Source organism: Cupressus sempervirens, chromosome 2 (genome assembly GCF_028749045.1).
Source record: "Cupressus sempervirens isolate cs-2001-9-10 chromosome 2, ASM2874904v1, whole genome shotgun sequence".
Taxonomy (NCBI): domain Eukaryota; kingdom Viridiplantae; phylum Streptophyta; class Pinopsida; order Cupressales; family Cupressaceae; genus Cupressus; species Cupressus sempervirens.
The window spans coordinates 550551120-550559879 of record NC_143119.1 but is presented as its reverse complement, the minus strand read 5'-3'; positions in this window follow the sequence as shown (position 1 = coordinate 550559879).

The following is an 8760-nucleotide window of genomic DNA, read 5'->3' as shown; positions in this document are numbered from 1 at the left end:
ATTTTCATCAAAACCATTGCATTGTCAAGTATAGACCATACTCTCCAACCAACATAAAGTAGATTGAAATTGCTCTAAATTTTTTTAGCCAAGATGAAACCAAATTAAATATGAAGGTTATTAAAGTCAATGTTGAAAGGTTTACAAGCTTGAAAAAATATGAATCCAATCATGTAAGCATCATATCTCAGTTTATTCTTTCCACAATAATGAGCATCTATGTATCTTTGTAGTTTAGCCTAAACCAAAAATTTGATTGTAGAATACATAATTTTTTTGATAGCTTTATAAGTACTAGCAATCAATTTGTACATGTGAGTAAATGTGTAGGACAAACTGGTGCTTTTATTTTTCATCATAATTTTTAGCATTGGTTCTCTTTTGAGAAGTTAATTAATATTATATTGTCAATTATATATATGAAATGCTTTTGAAGAGATCTTGCAAATTCAATCACTATTTCTAACAAAAGCACAATAAACTTTATATGGATATGGGCACAATCTAAAAGGTAGTTGTGACCTAGAACAAGATTTCCTATAGAAGCAATCAAATTACCTACATGTTAACATCCTATTTCTTGTTGTACTTCAAAATCCAACATCATGTGTCTATCTTCATCAATCTATTTCATTAATAGGTTCCTATCCTATTTAGAATTTGTAAAAACTATTTGTTGTTTGAGAATTGACAATTTATCAAGTATTTCTATGTATACAATGTCCTTGAAGTGTCTTCTTAATTTATTCTTCAATAATGTACTTAGGTGAGAATTCAATCCATTTAGTAGAAGGGAAGGATGTTTCTTATAAAATATGGTCTTTGATTCACACATCCTTGCTCATAAAATTCAACATTTCCAACAACTGTAGCACAATGACCACTATTCTAGTCTTGTAGCAGATTATCATGCCACTAACCAAATTTAATCTTCACCAGTTCAGAAAAAATAACATAAGAAATACCAATAAAAGGTAATTATTTTACTTGATTTATGTTTTCTTGAAATAGTTTTTCTTGTTTTCATCAGCATCTGGCAAAACTAGTTTATGTCTAACTTCAACTTCTTGTTATTTTGACAAGTATGATATTCCTTGATAACTGCAAACATTAAAATCAAAGTTATGCTTATCCAAGAACTCAATAGATTTTGTCTAGTAGAGAAACTAAAATGAAACAACCAAGGCTAAAATTGAATTTTATGCTAGTTTCAAAATTTCCTTTAGTTTACTAATCAAAGATATAGACAAAGCAAAAATTGAAACTTTTATGATCTTATAATGTAGATATCCTATGTCCATGACATTGATGGTGTAGTGGTTGAGCGTAGGCAAGGCTTTTCCCCCAACATGAACATCAACTTCAATATTCATGTTCTCAAAATGCACTTCAACCTTAGGAAATTTTATCCCCCACTTTGAAAACTAATTGCAGGAATCCTAGAATAGTAAACAATATGGGAACAAAAAAATAGCATTGCCCATCTTGAAAAATGAAAAAATGGGGGAAAACATGGAGACTATTCTTAAAGTTCCAAACCTACCAATTTGGCAAAGCCTTTATAGAATGTGTTCATTTTCCTAATCTACAACTTTGACACATTTGTCCATCAATTTCCATCAAGAATCAAGCTCCATATTCCTTAGATCTATCTCATCTAGACTATAAACTTTACAATTATTTTCACTCACATTCTTTAGAATAGAAGTTATGAGGTCATCATAGGTTCTGATCATTATTGACAAGAATTGATAGCCTCTACATTACATCTAGCATTCACTATTGCCAAAAAAATTATAATTATTTTTCAACCCATTCTACTTGGTATGATTTGCACCATTTGTGTTTCTCCAAGTGCAAGAACAACTTTCTAGTGATTTTGAAGATGCCACTAGCTCTGGGAATTTTAACAAACACTTTGTCATGAATTCTAAATGCTATAATGGGGATCAATATCTCCTATTGCTTCATTGCTTGTACAATAAATGTTAGAGTAGGAAAGGTTATAGAGTTTTGTGTGACTAGCATTAAACTTCTGGGTATTATATTATTTTATTATACACCTACATTCACATACCATATATTCCATGACAATGTCAATAATATGTGTCATATCTCTTTACCAGAAAAATAGTTGTGATCTACTTCAAAATCTATGTTTTGAAAATGGAGATAGAGTGTCAGATAAGAGGCTTAGTTGATATTGAATGGAGCTTGATCAATATGTATCTCCTTCCTAATAAACTATGTAGGTTTTGTGTGCTTTCACAATTATGAATGTTCCATGTCACAGGGTATAATGCATGTCCAATCAATAGGGATATGAGCCAATTTCTCCTTGTATCATATTTTGATAGATGCCTGATCCATTATTTCATAGCTTCTAAATTTACATGGGTAGATAGGGGTATGGTAGTGGTGGTTATAGTGGTTGTAAGATTTAGTTATATACAAGACACTAATATTTACATAAAACTATCATAGCACCTAGCCCCTTTTTTGAACAAAATCCTTCAAGCACACAATGTAACCATTTAGATTTATTTCTAAAATGACATCTTAGTGCATGAAAATTCTTATTCTACTTTTTTCATTTACATATGCAATCCACTCAAAAACTTTAATGGAATACTCATAGGGAGAATTTAGTTTATGATTACAATAAGCCACTTCACCCATACCAATAATTTTTTTCTCAAAGTTTTCAAAAGGTGAAAGTTTGGATTAGAATAATCTTCATGGTGTGTTGGGAGATGGAATTACCCTTCTATAGATTTACCATCCATGATATGAATCATTAGGTAGGTTTCAATCTCAATTAAGAACCCAACCTTCAGAGAAACTTTGACCCCTAGCAAACTTTTTATTTTGGTCCTAGTCTTTTTAGAGGGTCCAAACCTATTAGCTGAATATTCCCTAATCAAGTACCTATTGTGCCATCATGCCCTAGTAAGGTACCAAGGTTTGAAATGAAATCTCAAGGCTTTGAATTCACAATCTTATCACATCTTTTCCCTTATTATTTTTTCTTATAGTTATTCAATTGAAAATTTAATTTGTGAGGTCATTATTACAATTGGAAATATAATATATAGGATAATAATAGATTACTATAACTAATGTTTAGAATTTTTAACATTTTAATTTCTTAAATAATTTTAAATTCCAATTATTTTATTTTTATTTTTTTAGGCAAAGTGGACCAGGTCACATATAGATTAGTGAGAGTTAAACAATTGTTATTCTTTTAATATTGATTTTTGAAATATAGTACATTTTTTACTCTTTTATAGTTGGTGATTAAATATAGATATGAATTTATTTAAAATTTTATTGTTATTTTATTAATTTTTATTAATCGATAATTATAATTAGTAGTACAATTCAAGTGTTGTGTTGATATTGTCATTATATTGTATACTAATTTTTGCAATTATTTGGATATGTCCCAATTCTTTTTAAAAAATGAATATGTAGACTTGTGTTTAGTTTTAAAATAATAATCTTAAATTTGAGGAGTTCATATATATATTTTTAGGAGTTTGAGTACAAATTAGGTTGATTTTGAGTTCATATCTAGGTCAATATTTGTTGAGAGGACACTTGAGGAAGTTAACTAATAATTATGTATTTAGGACAAAAACTCCACTAGTGAGCAATAAAATTTATTTTAAAAAGTTAAAGAATGAACTAATTTGATAAAAATAAGCATTGATCATTCATTTAGGCATTTGTTTGGGTGAATACTTTTTTAGTCATTTGTTTGATCATTTATTTAGTCACTTATCTTTGTCTAACTTTGTGAAAATACTTGATGATCAAATTAGTCATTTTATTTAGTCACTTGTACCTTTAAATTGTAAAAGTTACTAGAATTTGATCAATTTTAGTCACGGTGTCATTTTTTTTCCAAATTTCTACTAGTGGAAAAATCCTAATGATTAGGGATGTCATAATGCCCCTTTAAACATCTTTAGCTCTCAGTGTCTAGTTAATCTAATGAGAATTAGTTGAGACCCAAAGTGGATCTAGCTATAAAAAAATCAAACTAAAACATCTAACCCATCAAACTCATCCAATGAACATTTGGCACTAATTAAAATCAAATTCAACCACTCATCGATCATTTAAAACTAAGTTTACCTTGTTTTTGCAAACTATAACCTTCTAACAGGGAGGCCTATAGGTTGGCTTTAAAAACTAACCAAAACATCTGACTAAGCCCTAAGATCTAACACATCTATTCTTTGTTCCACATTCTTGTACACTATCAATTTTCATCTCATAATGACATATGGGTCAAAATATATTGACCATGAAAGTTGCCTTCTCTGAACAGCTTACAAACAAACATGTCAGAATGCAATAAAGTATGTTCAATTTTGGCTTCAAAAATAGGTCAAACAAATACTTGAGGACTATAAAACTAAAAAATAGGTCCTTTAATATGCATAATAAATTTTTCCATAGTGGTGAGTCATGAAAATTAACTAGATGCATGATCTTCAATAGAAAACTAGGCTTCTTGTCATTCTTTGACACTTAACTAGAAATGCAAATTTGAACAATGCTCAAAACAAAACTTCATAGAATGATTTAGAATGACAATTTATCATCATGGGAAAAATGCATATACTAAATGAAAAGTGTTAGACACATTAAACACTTCAAAGGTCCCAAAATTATGGATGGGTACACATGCATTAAAAGCACTTATAGGGGCTCAAATTGACTCAAAATTTAAAATGTTACAAAAAATTAGGGCTTCAACTTTGAGTCTCAAAAATGGCTCTATCTAGGGATGCATGTCCTGTATGGGCATGGGAAGGCTTTATATCTCTAAAAAAGTATACCACTCCAAAATATTATCTCGAATAATTTAATTGAAAGCAAGAAAATACTCCTAAACTATACAAACGATGGCCCCAGGCCACCAAACTTTGACAAAACTTTTTAGCTCTATCATAGAACCAATTTTAATTTTCATTTTCATGGGGCAAGCTGATAGTATTAATTATATTATTTTCACCAATCAGATTAGCATTTTGAATCAATTCATTTCACAAAACAAAATCTTCATTGTCACTTTCATAATGCATATAAAAACTAGAATCATTGTCTACAACTTTCTCCTTATGAAATTATGGATCAATAATATTAAATATATTAGAATTAAAATAAACCTCCTCTTCAATACATGAATCATGCATGCTATCAACCTTGAATACGAAAGCTTCATATTCAACATGGGGAAAAAGATCACACATAACATGAAATTGTTTATCGTCATATGCAACCAATTGGGACTCAAAAGAGAAATCAAATTTATGCTCACAAATGTCATCCATGTCAATATTTGAAACTAATCTAGAGTTCTCCAATAACTATTTGTAACCAAAAACTAAATTAGCCATCATATTAGAGCATTCACCATAAAATTCCTTGCAAGGTGTAGGCTGATCTTCAATAGCAACTTCATCTAACACGTTGTTATCAATATCATAAGATGCAACATCATCATCACAATCATTGTCACACCTAAAAGAATAATAATCTAATCTATTGTAATAGTAAGAGAATGCATCATCATCAAGACTAACATTAACCAAATCTGAGAATCCATGTGCTCTTCAAAAGAAGGTTGATTATTCCATGCAAAGCTCCCTTGTAAACATTATAATATGTGATGTTTTGGTCAACATCAAACTCTTCATCATACAACAAATTGGTGAAAATTTTGAAACCGTTTCTAACATCACTTTCATGAATACTTTCAACATTTGAAGAGGAAAAATCAGAATCTTTGTCATCATTAAATGAAGACACAACATCCACTTCATCAATTAATCATGTGGAATATAAATCCAAATTACTTATACTATCTTCTCTAAAATGATTCACATAGTTGGACCACCAATAATCTATTAACTTATCAATAGGTGTTGATGCATTAATCTTGGAATCACTTATATACTATTGATTACAACTACATCCAGCCTCATGACGTTCATCTACAAACTAGGTAATTCATCCTTATAAGTGATCTCCTTATCCTCATATTATGTAGATAATTCCTCTTCAAAATTTTCAACCTTAATCTGATCCATACAATTTAGAGATGAAACTTCATTTTTAGATTTAGAAGAAAGGGTCATACCTTCACTTAAATAAGAACACTCATTTTCATCATTGCTCTCTTGTTCCATATTTGAATTAGACTCATATCAAGATGAACATTTATTATCATTTTCATCACTTTTATTTTTGTAACCACTCTCATCATCTTCTTCATATGGTTCTACTTCATGACATACAAGATCAACAACCTTGCTTTCATCACTTGAAACATAACTTTTTATCTCTTCATCCTTATAAAACTTAGATGAATTTCTTTTAATTTTGTGATTAGTAACATTCTCAACACAAGGACTGAAATTTCTTCTTGCATATATAACTTATCAAGCAAGTCAACTTTATCATCTCCTATTGTAACACTACAACCATATGTAGTATGTTCAACAAGAGTAGGTTTAGCTCTTCTTTGCAAAAAAGGTATTCATCTTCAAATATTTTTAAATTTGAATTTTCAATAGGGTTAGTTACAACACAGGGATACCTACATGTTAATCTAAATTTGAACACTCAACATGACATTATTTTCTCTTCTTGACTTTATCTTGCTGACAAACATTTCTATAGAAATGACTCTTGGTTAGTCCATACCTTATATTATTTTCAATCTCTATTGTTGTCATGAATGCTTGATGAAAATTCTTGGGTTCTTTATCGCTCAATAGATAGCTCATCTTTTCACTAAATGCATCAAGATAAACTACTAAACACACTTGATCCACTGGTCTACATTTCTTAGGAATCTCATTTAGGCCTCTTGTAAATCTACTATTGAATTTAGGAATAAGTTTTCCATTCTTGATTTGGATTTTCAAGAACTTCTCAAAAGAATTAGAGATGCTTATTCTTTCCACAAATTGCTCCATGAAGGCTAAATCTAACTCACTCCAAGGTGAAATTGACCATGTTGGTAGAAAGGAAAACCAATCTCTAGTGTCACCTTCCAAGGTTTGAATAAAAAACTTCATATGTACATCTTCATGAGAAATCTCATAATCATCAATCAAATCACTAAACATCTAAATATGATGACTAGCTGAATCCAAATGGCTCCCACTAAACTTAGGAAAATTCTTTTTAAGATCATACGAGACAATATTTGGGAAACCATTAATGCCATCAAAAATTAATGACAAGTACCTCTTGGTAGAAATAGATATACAAATTTTCTCAATGGACTGCACACTAGGTGGAAATAAATTTGACATTTCTTCATAAGCTTACAATTCACTCATGAAAATAGCTTAAAAAAATTATAACTTGCACTAGATCTGAAAACACTTTCTACCAAATCAATCTCTAACACACTCCAACATGTAAACAAATTTTTTGAATCTATCTCTTATAAAGTATGTTGAGATGCATCAAAAAATTCTCCTACATAGTGCTGAAAACATCACTTGATGGAGAAATTTTTGTATAAATTACTTTCATGAGAAGAAATCTCATTAAAGTGAAAAATACCTTAAGTGTTGATGTTGAAACTTGATCTGCCGATTTGGGATGGGTGCAAACTTCAACTTCTTCACACCACTTATCAAAACCATGTAGAGTCACTATCTCCTTAAAGAGGACAAATTAAATCACTACTATGATTCACTTTCTAACATTTAAATTCTTAAAACAAAATATTGCATACAACACTTAAACTTAAATCAAGAACTGATAACTTCTCTTTTCTTGCCAAGATTTTCTTATAAAACTTTGAGATCTGCACAACAAAGTTAAAAATTCATGAAAAATATTTACATAAACCAATTTGCATTGGTACTAAAATCTTTACAAATCATCACTCACAATTTTGAGAAATATTTAAAACATGATTTACCACTTGACAAATCTGAAATGAAATGTCAACTTGTAGAAATGGTAAATCATCAAACACTTATAATAAAAAAAATACTTTTGATCAATCTTGACTTTGATTTACAATAGCACTTTGAACACAACTGAACTGATTTGAAAATGAATTCACTGGTAACAATACAATTTGCACTCAAATTTCAAATACACTACTATAAATGAATAAAGCATTATTGAGATACATGATTTTGAGCAAGAGACTCGATATCACATTGGAGACTCACTACTAAAACTTGTTTCGTGCACTTCTTTCAATTTTATTGAATCTCCTTTTGAATTCTCAAGGTTTGTCTACTATACAAATTCAATATAATCCCCAGAAAAATCACCATTTTATTGGCTCCTAAATTAATAGCTTTTAAATAACCTAATGATAGGAAAAAATACCTATAGGGGTAGCTAATTTCCATGCTCAACATACCTATTCAGACACTAGGACCAACTATAAGGCTATACTCCTTCTTTAGGCTCTGTAAGACCTAGGTAGGTGAACCTTAGATTCATTTATATGGTACCAATTTCTAAAACATAAATCTAAATATGGATAAAGTAGATTGAAACCCCAATTCTTCTATTACTTGTGTAAACAACATGGACATGAAATAGAAAATAACATGACCTATGAACTTAACAAGCTAAGTACAGGTAAATCCTTTTATCTCTTTAACATAAAAGGGAATTTTTTTTTATGAATGTGTTAATTATTAACAAAACCATGGTATGAACAACAAACATATAGATCTTATAGCTAATCAAAGCCCTATC